Source organism: Cucumis sativus, chromosome 5 (genome assembly GCF_000004075.3).
Source record: "Cucumis sativus cultivar 9930 chromosome 5, Cucumber_9930_V3, whole genome shotgun sequence".
In the NCBI taxonomy this organism is placed as follows: Eukaryota; Viridiplantae; Streptophyta; class Magnoliopsida; order Cucurbitales; family Cucurbitaceae; genus Cucumis; species Cucumis sativus.
In genome coordinates this window covers 17,225,126-17,240,879 of record NC_026659.2, presented here as the reverse complement: position 1 = coordinate 17,240,879, position 15,754 = coordinate 17,225,126, and the positions used below count along the sequence as shown (strand labels likewise).

The window sequence follows — 15,754 nt, the reverse complement described above, 5'->3', positions numbered from 1 at the left end:
GCCCATACCTCGTTCGTTGACGAATGTTGATTAGCTCGATCTAAAAGAGTTTAACAAGTTAATCACCGATCGTTGGAGCCCATGATTTATAGGTCCATTAGTTCCCCTTGCTAGCTGATATATAATTAATTTATAAAAATATGTTGGAATAATTCTAATTGTTAGAATTAGGTAAGGAGAAAGAAAATGACAGATATATTTGATATAATCGTTGGTTATAAGTCTGAGATCGAGCTTTATATTATTATTGGACTACGATGAAATCAAATTGCATAAAATATGCAAGTAAATGTAAAAAGTGTCAAATTTATATGGATAAGATCCATGTAGCAACATCTCCATTGCATGTCTTGTGAGCACTCTGGTCGTTTTCTTTGTGGGGAATGGATGTTATTGGACCCTTTGATCCTAAAGCCTCAAATGATGACCATTTTATTCTTGTGGCCATTGATTACTTCACTAAATGGATAGAACTGACATCTTATTGCGACGTTACAAGAGGAGTGGTGCTCAAGTTTGTCAAGAAAGAGTTGATCTATCGTTATGGTCTCCCAGAGGGTATTATTACAGATAATGCCAATAACCTTAATAACAAAATGATGGATGAACTTTGTGAGAAATTCAAGATCAATCACAGAAATTTGACTCCATATCGCCCCAAGATGAATGGTGTAGTTGAGGCAACCAACAAAAATATTAAAAGAATCATTGAGAAGATGACAACAACATACAAAGATTGACATGAAATTTTACCGTTTGCACTTCATGGATATCGCACATCAATTCGTACTTCAACAAGGGCAACACCATTTTCTTTGGTTTATGGTATGGAAGTTGTCTTACCTTTAGAAGTTGAAATACGTTCATTGAGAGTTCTCATGGAAGCTAAGTTAGATGAAGCTGAATGAATACGAGGTTGTTATCAGCAGTTGAATTTTGTTGAAGAAAAACGTTTTTGCAGCATTAAGTCATGGACAACTTTACCAAAGAAGACTAATGCATGCATACAATAAAAAAGTGCACCCTCGAAGTTTTCGAGAAGGAGATTTGGTGTTAAAAAGGATGCTTCCATTTCAAAAGGATCATCAAAGAAAATGGACTCCTAATTATGAAGGTCTGTTCGTGGTGAAAATGCTTTTTCAAGAGGAGCTTTGCTTTTAACCAATATGGATGGTGTTGAATTAAAAAATCATGTGAATTCAGATTATGTTCAAAGATATAATGTGTGATGTCTTTTCATAGTAAATTTTGTAGTGGTGAAAGAAGTCAGGGGTATTTCTCGAAAACTTACATTTAGTTCTTAGAATGTTATTTTCATATGTATAAACTTCCTCTTACCTCCTCTCTTTGTACTCCTATTCCAAGAATCTTTTTCATTTCTTATCATATTTATCAAACATTTGTTTATTTGTCGATCCTTTCTTTCATCCTTTTGAAATGTCATCAAATTATAGTAAACATCAATTATTCATCAGTCCATTATTCTATCTATTGTTAATTAACAAAGATTCAGTACAATTTATTGTATTTGCAAACCAAGTAAAAGCTATGATTTTCTCTTGTTAAGACTTAAGAAAATATAGGTGTTTACAAGTCCAGACAAATTTCTCTACGATTATGAGTTGTTGCAATTGGAAGTCTACATCTTAAAGGATTCATGTTTTGTGAAGTCCAAGACTTAAACAACATTAGGTCTTTATAACATAGTGCAATCTTTTGCAGTTTGGATTAGTTTGTTTGATACGAAGAGTGGCGAGTTTGACAACTTAAAAAGTTCTTGTGACATATGTCTTATTCTATCCTATGACAACTTAAATTGTTAATGATATTGGTAAAATGGAGTACTGAGCTATATATTTCTTTGAAAAGCACAATATTTTTAAATTAAATATCAACTCAGTTTTAAAAGAAGGATGAGTCCACTTTATCAAATCTAGCCCTAGAACTAAGGTTGGTGTTTTTTTCAAATTTGGTTAAATCGAGCCCAAATTTGAAGCTGAGGCCGAAGCCTGTCTATCAGGTCCTTTCTCTTATTTATCAAACTTAGTCCTAAAGCTAAGGTTGATGTTTTTCAAATTTGTTTAAATCGAGCTCATATCTGAAGTTGAGGCCGAAGCCTGTTTATTAGGTCATTTCCTTTATCAAACCTAGTCCAAGAGTTAAGGTTGATGTTTTTTTTTTAAAAAAAAAATGGTTAAATCGAGCTCAAATCTGAAGCGAAGGTCGAAGTCTGTCTATCAGATCATTTCTTTTATTTATCAAACCTAGTCTTAGAGCTAAGGTTGATATTTTTTTTTAATTTGGTTAAATCGAGCCCAGATCTGAAGCTGAGGCCGAATTCTATCTATCAAGTTCTTTCTTTTATTTATCAAACCTAGTCCTATAGCTAAGGTTGACGTTTTTTTTGAAATTTGGTTAAATCGAGCTCAGCTCTGAAGTTGAGCCTGAAGCTTGTCTATTAGGTTCTTTCCTTTATTTATCAAACCTAGTCTTAGAGCTAAGGTTGATGTTTTTTTTTTTTTTCAAATTTTGTTAAATTGAGTCCAAATCTGAAGCTGAGGCTGAAGCTTGTTTATCTGGTCCTTTCCATTAACAAACCTAGTCCTAGAGCTAAAGTTGATATTGTTTTTTCAAATTTGGATAAATCGAGCCCAGATCTGAAGTTGAGGCCAAAACCTGTCTATTAGATCCATCATTTATCAGACCTAACTTTGGAGATAACGCTGATATCCTTTTCATTTGACAGTTTTTTTTTTCTTTCTTCTTGTCTCTCTCTAAAAAATAAAAAAAAAATCGGTCCAAATACTTTATCTATTTTCTTTATCCACCTTTAAATATTTTCATGATGGACAAATGGGGCAAACTGTAGATACCGTATTTTGTCCTGCATTTTTTATTAATTTAATTTTTTTAAAATAATTTGAATTTAAATTTAAATTTAAATTTTAAATTTTATGTTTTAAAACAAAAAAACAAAAACATATTTAAGAATAAAAATATAAATAAAAATGTTTTTTCTCCTCTCCATTTTTTCTCAACCCTATTTTTGTTTTCCTTCCTCTCCCACTCTCTCATTTTCTCCCACTCTTCCACCTTCTTCCCTTTCTCTCTGTAGTCTGCACTTCACTTCACTATCTAAAAAGCAATCGACTTTGCCCTATAAAAAAGAGAAGAAGGAGATTCTTTTAGGGAGATTTTTTTCGAGGGATTTGATAGAGAAAGGGACACGTAAAAAAGAAATATTTTTCATTTGTTTGTGATTTGGGAAGAGATCGAGAGGAACAAGAAAGAAACATTTTGCTTTAACCAGGTTCTATGTCCGAAAAATAATTGGTCAACACTAGTGATGGTCCCGGTTCGAGTTCGTGAGGATATTATCGAAAAATTAGGAAGCTACGAAGGTACATATTTCCTTTAACCCGATTTTTTTTTAGGTAGAGCCTTTTATGCATGTTAATCTCTAAATTAGTTTAGATGTAACTAGAGCAGAATTGATCTTTAATTTCGCTTCGCATGTATCAAATTCCTTCATTTATTTGACAACTTGAGTTTCTAAAATACAATCTTATGTTAAGTTATTTTAAAGCAAAAAAAAAAAAGAAGAAAAAAAACTCTCAATTAATGATATGTTGTTCGAAATAAGCTTTAAAGTTCAAAAGGTTAAAAGACATCTTTTTCAAGAAGCTAAACACAACAAAATAATTAAAACCTACTCCGAAGCTCAGAAATATTTAGCATATTTTAACCAATGTACAAAGAAGCAGGAGTAGAAAGGATGGGGGAGGAGGCAACTGTGAACATGTTTGGAATTATTGGTGAAAATACAAAAAGAAAAGGACCACTTTAGAAAGAAATGATACTACATATAGATTTGCAATAAGCTGTTCAAATAATTGAATGTACGGCTTTTCCTCCTTTGCTTATCCTTCACTTTATAACTTTTGTTCTCACTCTCTCCCTTTTTTCATAGTTTAACATAACATATAGCTTTTAATTTCTTCATATCTTTCGCTTCCTCTTATTTTGAATTTGGATGACATTACAATGAATCTAAAACGAGGAAGGGTGACAGAAAAGGAAGCGACGAAGGACAACCTTTTGTTTGTTTTATAAGAAAGCAAATGGAGACATCATATCTTGTAGGTATTTGAATTATCATATTTGTCTTGTATGTGATGTGTGTGTATATATCTGAAGGTTGAGAAACTCAAAGAGATGCTTCGACATTTCAGGTCATATCTTCATATCCAACAAAATGGTGATTTTTCTTTTTCACATTATGTTCATCTCATTCGAATCCAAATTTGACAATTTTGTCTATACTCTATTTTACTTATATATTTAAATTTGTATACTTTCATATATTTTATATGCATATGGATGACTGAATTATTATAACAAGTCAGTTTGACTTTTCTTACCCATAAATTTTTCAAAATTTGTAAATATGACAAAATATTGATGAAATAAATAACTAACAATATATTTTAGTGATTAAGCTTGATTACAATTTTATAAATATGTGGATCTTCCACAACTTTAAGACACCCTCATAAAATACAAAAGTTAAACTATGAGTGTTCAAGTTGGACTTTATCCCCAACTTTAAACTGCAGAACGACACACTAGAGAGAGAGTTCTGTAACCATGAGATAGAGATTGAAGTTGCTGCCATCTAATTGGGTCTCGAATTAGGGGTTTGAATGACGGTGAGTATTCGATGCTAATGATCTCGGTTGAGAGGCTTTTTTGGTATGAGTGATCTCTAGTCTGCAGAAGGTTTTCAACTGTGTGGGTCTCCAGTGTGTAGGGGTTTTGTTTGGTGATCAAGTTTTGTTTTAGAGATATTATCTAGGGTGTGGGTATCCATTTTCGAGACCTTATTTGGCACCCTAATCTCTTGGTCTTGAGTGGATGTTCCCTTACAATAAAGTTGGAGGTTGGCATAATTTGCTTTGGCGATTGGGTCAACCGGTCAAGAGGGAAAAATTTGTGCTTTCATTTTTCTTGAATGGTAGAATGGCAGATTGTTGATTATTGCTGAATTTCTGAAATCTCACTATAAACTGGTTCTGAAAGTGCATATAGACCATTAGAGATATTGTTGGGTTATTTATTTATTGCTTTTGATTCGTTGTTGGTTATTTGTGTCAGGTAGCAATCAATAAAATTTCTATATTATTTTGTCAATCTATTGGTATTTTGGAATTTTCAAATTAATTTGAGGAATGGTTCTATAAATTCTTCTACTGTCATGGGCTTTTATCTCTTCAATACATTCATCAAACATGAAGCTTTAACTTAAAGCATAACTCAAAAGCTTTCTTTAAAAATCAAACTTTCTCATAAACTTTAACATGAAGTACAACATTACAAGACAACATCATGAAACTTAAAGAAAGAGAACTTTAAAATCTTTGTTCAACTCGAAAAAATCACTCACTACACTAAGTTTCCTTATTCTTTGAAGCCCTAACCAAACCTTCTTTTCACCTGATAGCTTCTCAGTAGCATAACACTTACTCTTTCCCTTACCAAATTCTCATAACATTGTGAGGTCTAGACTCAGAATAAGAGACATTTTGAAATATGAGTTTGATTAAAAAAGGATTTTGAAGAAGGCATTTTGAGAAGGTGTTTTTTGAGGAGTTGGCATTTTGATCTATCCCATTGCAGTATGGCGATGCTATGAAAAGAAGTATGCAGTCAAGTAGTGACGCAGGGAAGAAGGCGAATTGATGCAAAAAGAGTTAGGCCCAAGTCTATAATGAAATTGTGAAGCCTAAGTCCGAAATAACATTTTGAAGCCTAACTCCCGAATAGAAGGGGCAAAGTTTGATTAAAAAGGATTTTGAAGAAGGTGTTTTGAGAAAGTGTGTTTCGAGGAGTTGGTGCTCTGATGCATCATATTTAAGTAAGGCGACACAATGAGAATAATTGTGCATTTAAGTAGTGACTTTGGGAAGAAGGCATTTTGATGCGAGAAGAGTTAGGTATTTTGGTATAACGCATTAAAAAGTCGACGTTCAAATTTGAGTATTTCGAGAAAACGTCTATTCTTGAGTTGACAACTAGATACATGTTAAGTTTAAGCTTAATGCATGGTCTGATGAGTTATAAACTGACACATGTAAAGTTGTAAGTAGGAGCTGGCGAGCTAAGAGAGCTCAAAGACTAAGAGAGCTCAAAGATAAATAATCTGATTTTAAAGTAGTATAAATAGGATTGAAGGATTTGAAGAAAGAGTGTTGTTATTCTAAGAATTTTAAAAGCATTCTTTTTTAGTCTTGATGTTGTTTTAAATAATTAATGAATTATATTATTGATGATATTGATCTTGTTTACTTGAAAGGTAAGTTTCTAAACTAATGTTTCTTTATTTTTCCATTGTGATACTTGTATGCGAGTAAACCATTAGCCTTATTCCTAACAGTGGGCTAGTTATTATGTGATGTGCACATAATAAGTAAAGGCATTTGAGTCAATAGCCTAAGAAAGGAGAAATGAACCAAGAAAATTCACCGAAGGATATTCGTGAAAGAAATCTCAAGTGTAAGCGCAAGATGCTGGTGAAGTGAATCCCATGTCTATACAGCGTGATGTTGGTTAAATGAATCACAGATCAATGTGTGAGAATAGTTCATGTTCTTGGTAGAAAATAATAAGTAGAAGCTAATGTGTGATTTATACATTTTATTGAAATGAGGCATTGAGAGCCTATTTATGCAAATGGAAATGAATTTATGTGATTGCATTGTATTATGCAAAAGGATTTCAAATTCATCAGCCACTAAGTATTTGACTTACGTGTTAAGTTTTCCTTCTCTAGGTATCAGGCGTTGAGGCCACATAAAGAAGGATAAGGTGAACTACTACGCGTCGAGGCAAGCAAGTTAGGCATTGGAGGTCGAAAGTTTATTTTTGAGGCATTGTTGCAAAAGAGCATGTTCATCGTATTATAGAATCCATGAGTTAAGTTAATAAAGAGAATTCATTTGTTATTTATTCCTCTGTGTTGTGTTATTATTATCGCTTAGTAACTAAAAGAGTTAAGTTGAACTAGGCAATAAAGCTAAGGTTCAAGTTGTGTTGAGATTGGTTGTTGAAGTAATTTCGGTTACAAGGCATTCAACGTGTTAGCTCGAGGAGAGATACATTTTGAGTGTCTAGGCAATCACGTCTCCACTTGGTTGTATAAAGTGACATTTGGGGTGGGGTGTGATAAACAACCTTCTCTTTTGTCCTCTTCTCCTATTTATACTAATCCTAAGTTGGGATTAGTCACTCCTTAAGCGCTCTTAATTTGCTAGGTCTTAACTTGAAGCGCTACATGTGTCGATTTAATGTTTCTTTTAGTCATGCTTAAACTTAATTGTGACATGTAGCCCACTAATTAATCTCAATTAGGAAATTTCCTAAAAAATTTCTAACTCTTCTCACCTGGCTTCATCTCGCTTTAAGAGATCAAAATGGCTAGCTACTTTTGAATGCAACTTTTTTCCTCGCTGTCGCCTTGCTTCAATTTGAAGCATTAGAACACCTACTTCAAAACTTTTCTTTCAAAATTATTTCTTATAATCAAACTCTTACTTCAAAATGACTCTTATATTCCATACTCGTGTCTCACACTACATGTAGCATTATGCTACAATAAAGATTGCTCACTGGAAGCATCAGAGCACCAATGGTGGAAAATATGAAATTTTGTTATTCTTGAAAATATTTTTCTGTATATTCTCCTTTTAAAATAAATCAATTCCTTTTTATGAACAAAACTAAGTTGGTCTGGTAACAGTAAGTTCAGCACGTGCAAATCCAGAATCTATACCTGGAAAGAGGAAAAACATTTGTAAAGAGTAAGTCAAAGGACTTAGTGAGCAATGGTTTTAGAAAAAATATTTTCATAAACAGTTTAGTATAAGACCAAAGATTAAATACATTTATTAGTAAACAATCATAACATGAACCTTGATACATTTGCATAGCTTTCCAAAAACAGTCTTCCACAGCTGCGGGTAGTATTTACCCCTTCGTTCGAAAATGGAACAGTCGTTGGGTAGCTAAATCTCCTCCTTTAAGGCATAAAATATACCCTTCCTGATGACCCATAAACTATAGGTTTGTCGACTCTATCATCAGGAGTTAACCGAATGTATACAATATAATAGGTGTTGGAGCAAATATTATTATATTAATATGTAGCTTATTCTCAATCGATATCATGCATATGTTTATTATTTTGATATTTTTATGCATAATATGAAAGTACACTCCGATACAAACCCAACGACATGAAAATCACCTTAAACAGAGTTCAAAAGAAGAAGTACGGGCAATTTAAACATGAAGGGCAAATTGGTAAATAATGGTAAAGTCATGACACATAATAGCTCCTCACACGCTCGCGCCCAAACTCCCACATCACCAGTTGGAGTCTCACAGACGACAATTAAAGTCTGGATTTTAATAGCCTAAAACGAAGTCGTTTAAACACTTCACGCGCACGCCACCCCTACGTCGACGGTTCAAATATCGACTCACTTTAAAATAAAATCACATTTTTCAACTCCTGGTTCGTGTGCCCATGAGCCGGCCTTTCCCACCCGGCGTGCGACACATGTTACCTTTCCAACCGTGCACGTGCCTCCCTTGTCCTGAGTTCGAATCTAGCCAGCTGCATTTTTTTTTCTTCATTTTAAGTGGAAAAATTGTAATAAAAAAAATCCAAAAATCTAAAATTTCCCCAATTTTCTGTCAAATGCATGCACTTTTGGGCCTAGAGGTCACAAGTCGAACCAAAATGACGCTTATTTGGATTATTTTCTATATAAACCTTCCATTACCCCTAATTTCATCATCAATTCACCATTTTCTCCCAAAACTCTTCCAAGTTCCAAAATTATCACCTCCATTTCTCTTCTTCAATTTTTCATCAAATTAGATTTGATTCAATCTTGATTTTGATGTAAGTTTTTGTTGAAATCTCCATTTTTTATATCAAGAATTAATTTACTCCCTCAATTCCCATAATTCTTGTCAATTTAATTCTTGATTTCAATTTTTGTATGCAAGATACTTTAGGTAAGAAAACTAATAATGCTAAGATTAATTAGATTATCTTTCACTACACAAAAACTCACCTTAATTCTTTATTGTTCCATATCAAATCTTGACATTAATTAAATGTTTGATGAATTGCCCTTGATCTTGGTAATTTCTTTGAGTTTAATTGCATCAATTCTCTTGAGCTCAATTAATTCTAATTAATTGTTTGAGTTGATTAGAAATTTGTGAAAGTAATTTATTTTTCCTTAAAGAAAAAGATATGATTTCATTAGTATTGGAAGAATCCAAACTAATTCTTATGGATCTCTTTTCTTGAAATCTTGATCAAAATTCTTCGAAGATTAAGATAGTTGATCTTGAAAAGAATCTTGATCAAGAACCCCTCTTAATTAAGCAAAAATAATTTTTTAATCAACTTTTTCCCTTACTTTTCTCATTGAGTTCCAATATTTAATGCTTTTCTTGTGAATTCACTTGCACATTAAATTTTCCCTTAATTCTTGGTCCTCTTGATTTTTCCAAATTCATTTCAATGCTTTTCTTTTCGTTATTAATATCATTTGCTTGGAGCTCTAATTGAAGAGAATTACTTGGGCTACACTCTTTTGGGTTTGATACTCGTACTTCCCCTATCTATGGTAAGAGTAAGGGTAAACTACAAATTACTTTTGTCAAGGGAATCTAGGTAAGTACCACTTTTTCCATAAATTTCATTTCCGAACATACTTGTGCTTAATTTTAACGATCTTGTGTTTACATATATCGATTAATGCATGTCAATAGGTCTCATGGAATATTCGGGTGTGGAGAAAACATTTGAAAACATGGCAACATTCCCTTGAACTTGATCATGATCTCCTACAATTCACCCAAGTGCAAGTGAACATTAGGTTTACCTGGATGATCCAAGGTTGAAAACAAGGAATTTGTTCTAAACATTAGTTCTAGGGTCTACTTATCGTTTAGGCATTATGGCGATTTAGTTAAAAGAATATGTAAAAAAAACTAAAGCTACTTACTTATACCTAGACACTCATGCATAGGAGAATAAACTATGGCAAGATAGAAGATTGAGCGAACTAACTTGTGCAAGGAAGGCAGTAAAGAAAGGTCTCATGCTATTAGGCGAATAAACTACACGACTACTTCAATGCGATATAACTCACTTTGTTGTCTTATGATTAAGACATGCTCCTCTCAAAGTCATTAAATGCCACAGTTGGTCTCCTTTCGAAATTCAAATGGCTAAGACAAGCTAAGTGGTTTATATTTAGTAATACCTATCTATTCTACTTAGAGTGCTTCACGTTTAAAGACAACAACCTCTAGATGTTTATAGTCCACACTTGTTCACCTTTCGAAATACAAATGAAGGAAGTCATCTGGTAAGGTTGAGAAAACTCTACCTTACGTGTGTTATCCACGTCTTTGCTACTCTTCCTCTTGAGTAGTTGGCAACATACACTTGCCAAGTGTAGAATGCAGCTCAGCTAAACACTAAACGATATAAATAAATATTACTTATTGAAAACACATTATAAACCTAAACTACAAATAACACAAAGACATATGAACAGTAGAGGTATGGATTGAAAAATGTATCAAGATACATTGAATTAAATGATGAAGTTCTTCGAGCAATGTACAATATAACTGAATACAATGTAAAGAAATAGTAAAATGGAAAGACGAAGAAAATGAAATACAAGTTAGGGGGAACGGGGGACAGGCTCTTCTCCTTCCAAACGCTACACTTTTGCATTATAATTTGGTCAGAAAAGATGAAGGAGTGTTGTTCACACAGTGATTAGGCTAATCCTTGCCACCAACTCTTTAAGTTTTGGCCCATGCAGACTTTTTTTGTGGTCTATTCGAACTTCCTCTTTATGGTGGAGGTGGAGTTCTTTTATAGTTAGCTTTAGGGGGAAAACTTCTATTCCTCTAAGATTACCAGCGTTGACTTCGGCCCTATGAGGTCACATCACTCCAACTACCATTCTTGTCTTCTAGTGAGCCTTCCTTGCGTGATGATGTGGTTCTTCGCCTAGAGATGTTAATCGCCCGATGAGTTTCCATCGTGTGGCCCTTGCGCAAGATGTCTTGTGTGATTCACTGGTTTCTTTCTTTGTTCATTATCGTGTGTTTAGACATGTCAATCGCGTAAAACAGACATGATATTTATGTAAGATGTATTTCTAAATACTTACGTATTTTAGTTGGTATGCAATGACGGTGTGTTGGTTGGTACTTAGTTTTGGTAGTCTCACGTCTGTGTAATACAATTGCAATACGTCACTAAGATTCATTGTACGTCATGTGCTCACTATATCTTTCTATTTTGCATGCATAATTTTAGGTGATACATCATGGGTCATGATCATAGCATGTAAAATGCTAATTATGTGCCTCTTCATTGCGTTAAACCTAAGTCATCATTGAATCCAAGTTTTCTTACTGTTTGCCTAAGTGCAAGTGAAACAGTAGGTTTACCTGGGTGATCCAGAGTCCAACACAGGAAATTATTTCAAGATATTAGTTATAGGGTTTTACTTATGAATTAGACAAATTGAAAGAATTAAACAATAACGAATGTAAGAATTGTTAAACTAAGCAGCAAGAGACTGTAAAAAGAGGATAAGAAACTAGCATGGTAATGCAAACTAACTTGTAACATAGAAATGAAGGCAGGAATGTTTTCGTATTATCACACATATGGGTGATGGGATGACCTTGATGCGATCTAACTCACTAACCAAACTTATGATTAAGGCATGCTTCTCTCGAAGTCATTATATGCCACATATGGTTCCTTTCATAGATCCATATGACTAAATATGAATTGGTGAGTTATATCTAGAAGGGATTACTTATAAACAAAATAGAATTTCGCGATTAAGGACTGCTGCTACCTTTCGATACCCACTATCAACAATTGTTCTCCTTTAGAGATACAAATGTTGGAAATGATCTCGTGAGGGGAGATGGAACTCCTCTTCGTGCGCGTTACTTATGTTCTAGCTACTTTTCTTTTTGGGTAGTTGGCAACTTACGTTGGCCAAGGGATGCAAATAGCTCAACTAACGCGTTAAGACTTATAAGTAACTCTTCTTATCAAGAACTTATCATCTACCTAAGCTATGAATAATGATAACGGCCGACAGAAATGACCGTTATTATAGTCTTTTTTTAGTATAATAATGGAAATTTAAATGCCTAAGGGATGCTCAGAACGCTTAACTTATGTTGTAAAAGCATAAATATTTAAAAATAAGGCTTGCATAAATGTAGTTACTATTTTATGCGTTTACCATGTCTAAATGCACGACAATGGAAAAAAGCAAAAAGGAGCAATTCACATGAGACATCCGGCGCAAAGACAAGGCGATGAATTGTGCCAAGTGACTAACAACCCCAGCCGATGAACCTAAACATCACTCAAGGAAAGCTCCTAAAAAGACAAAAATGGTAATTGGCATGATGTGACTTCACAGGGGACGGATTACAGTGCTGACACATTCAGAAGAACAAAGTTTTCCCACCAAAAAAGTAGCTTATAATAAGCACTGCATCTACACCAAGAAAATGGAGGACAGAGAGAGAGAAAGAGAATAGACTCGAATGGCTGGTGAAGATGTTGCATAGAGAGAAAGAAAGCTTGAGCAAGCTACCTGGAGATTAATCATCGAAACTAAAAGAAAAGAATCTTTGTGTTTAATCTCCGAACTTGTAATTGCATTTTCCATTCTTCTGTCTATACCATTTTTGTTACTCTATTATAGTGTATGTATTGTTTCCATTGTACAGGTGGTCGAAGGCCTATAGTTTTTTTATACATAACTGCATGTTTATCCCTGTTCAATCCATCGTTTCTTAACTTTTCATCTATATGTGTGTTACTAAAGGAGAAGGGTTATGATCAGTTCTTAATAAGGGGTTTAACTTATAATTCTTATCGCATTAGTTGAGCTATTTTCATCACTTGGTCAGTGTCAATCGACAACTACCTGAGAGGGCAAGTAGCAAGGATAAAGCTAATACGCGCAAAAAGGAGTTTGGTGACAAACTCTTCCTTAGCGAGGCATCTTCAAACATGTGTATCTAGAAAGGTGAACAAGTGCGAACAATAGGTGCTGAGAGGTAACTGTCCTTAAACGAGAAGTCCTATATGTATTATAAACCAAGTTTCCTATTTATAATTTGCTTAAGTAAGCATGGTCATTTGTATCCCGAAAGATGAACAAATGTGCTACTTATGCAAATATAGCACGTTAAGGTAATTGCAATTCCTGATCAATTAATAGTACGAAAAATTTCCTTCAATATTCATCTACATGCAAGTTAGTTTGATTAATTCTCCCCCATATTAGTTCACCCTCTGTGTGTGAGTTTGTGGTTGTAAATAGTCAACGCTATTAGTGTCACATTCTTACAACTTAATTGTCATAACTCCTTAACGCTAAAGTAAATCTCGAACTAACATCTAAAACAATTCCCTGTGTTCAATCCTGAATCATTCAGGTAATCGTTCGCTTGCACTTGGGCAAGTAGTAGGAAAACTTGTATTCAACAAGGACTTAGAAACTATGCGATGAAGAGGTACACAGGAGCAATTCAAATGCAATGATCATTACTCATGACTTATTGCACGAGAGCAAGCGCAAGCAATATTGAAAGTCATGACGAGTGCATAATGCGCAGTGATCTAACTTATTGAAGTATTTCTATAATGGTCTCTCAAGATGAAGCTATTAAGTCCTTTCATACAATAACAACCAAATAACACGTTGATTGGTTGTTGGGGCAAATATTGACCCACTTTTAGCTGTCTTATTCTCAATTCATATCACGCACATGTTTATTATTTTGATATTTTATACAGAATATGAAATTAAACTCCAATACAAACCCAACGACATAAAAATCACCTAATTCATATTTCAAACAAAGGAAAACGAGCAAATTGAACATTACGGACAAATCAAAAAATATTGGAAAGCACGTGGTAACTCCTCACGAGCGCGCCCAGTCCCGAAGTCAGGAGTTCGAATCTGAGGATGTCGTTTTGGCCTTCTCCGAGTGCGCGTCGAAGACATCAGAGGTTCGAACCTTAACCAACGCCAAATTAAATCCTTTTTTAAAAAACTTTTCGTTCGCGCGCACTCCGTTCAGCTGGTCTCCGCCTCTCCCGCGACGACACATGGCACTCCCTGGTCGCTCGTGCCTCTCCTCCTTCACAGGTTCGATTCTTCCAAGCATAAAACAATGGCAATTTCGTAATTATATACTTTTAAAAAAAATACCAAATTTCCGTTTAATGCACGCGTTTTTGCGCCTTAAAGTCCTAGTTTCAAGCCCACTTGACGCATATCTCCATTGTCTTCTATATAAACCTCAATGGCTCTTCATTTCATATTTAATTCAATTCAATTCACTATTCTCTTTAAAATTACCTCCAATTTTCCTAAATTTCTCCCCATTTTCACAATCTTTAGCCTTAATCTGCCATTTTTTTAACTTCAACAATTTTCTTTCAGAATTATTCATGTTGCAAGACTAAAATTCTTGGATTTTGTATTGCAATTAGTGTTTGATTCATCTTTAATCTTGATGTAATTTTTGTTTTGAATCATCATTGTTTTGTATTAAAAATTAGATCTTTGATTCAATTTCATTAATCTTTATGATTTTAATTCTTGATCTTTTATTTTTTAATTCAATCTTTGCAAGCAAGTTTCCTAATTATATCAATTAGTGCAAGATTGATTGAATTACTTGTATCTACCCAAAAATTCTCTTGATTATTGATTGTATCTCACTCATTCTTAAAATTGTTTGATATCTTATGAATTTCAATTGCTCTTAGTCCATTCTTGGAAGTTAAATGCATTCTTTTTTAGTACACAAATTAATTCTCATTTAATTCATTGGTTGCAAAATTATATATGATCTTGTAATTTTCTTTGAAGAACAATTTAGGGGATTAGTATAATTAAACTAATCCCCATGAAATTCATCCCATTTCTTGAATTTTGATTCTAAATTTCTCCCAAGATCAAGCAATTTGATCTTCTAAAAAATCTTGAACAAAATTTTTTTCTCTTAATTAAGCATGATTCAACTTCCTTTACCATCTTTGATTCAATGATAAGATTAGATCAATACCTAAACTCATTCCCCACTTCTCTTCTTGGAATTCAATCTTTAATTTTTCTTGATGTGAATTGTATTGCAAATCAAATTTTTCCTTTTTATTACTGGTTACATTCTCATTCTTAATGATTTTCCCCAAATTATTTATACTTTTCTTTTCCTTTTTTTTACTAATCTCATTCATTTCAAGCTTACATTCAAGAAAGCATCTATCCTACATTCTTTTGGGTTCGACATTCATGCTTACACTATCCTACAATAAGGGCAAAGGGTAATCTACAAATAATTTTTTGTCAAGCCAGTCTAGGTAAGCACCCTTTGCAACCACTTTAATTTATGAATACACTTATCACGATCTTAGCTACATTGCATAATTCTTTCTTTTACGCATACAAATTCGCTCTTGTCACTGGTGGAAAGCAAAAGAATGTTAGATTGGAAAGTTAATACGCGTAAGTACAAATACAAAGAATATGGGTTGTGGACCAATACACAATATGTACAATAAAAATTACAAATAACACAAAAATGGAAGACA

At 33.6% G+C, this 15,754-nt stretch overlaps 1 long non-coding RNA gene across 1 annotated transcript; it reads left to right on the top strand.

The window, feature by feature from the left end:
* The first annotated feature begins 4,141 nt into the window (after positions 1-4,141).
* Positions 4,142-7,005, top strand: LOC116403794. Its single transcript, XR_004216631.1, has 2 exons — positions 4,142-4,258; positions 6,830-7,005. It is a non-coding gene; the product is annotated as an uncharacterized LOC116403794 (long non-coding RNA).
* Positions 7,006-15,754: the final 8,749 nt, after the last annotated feature.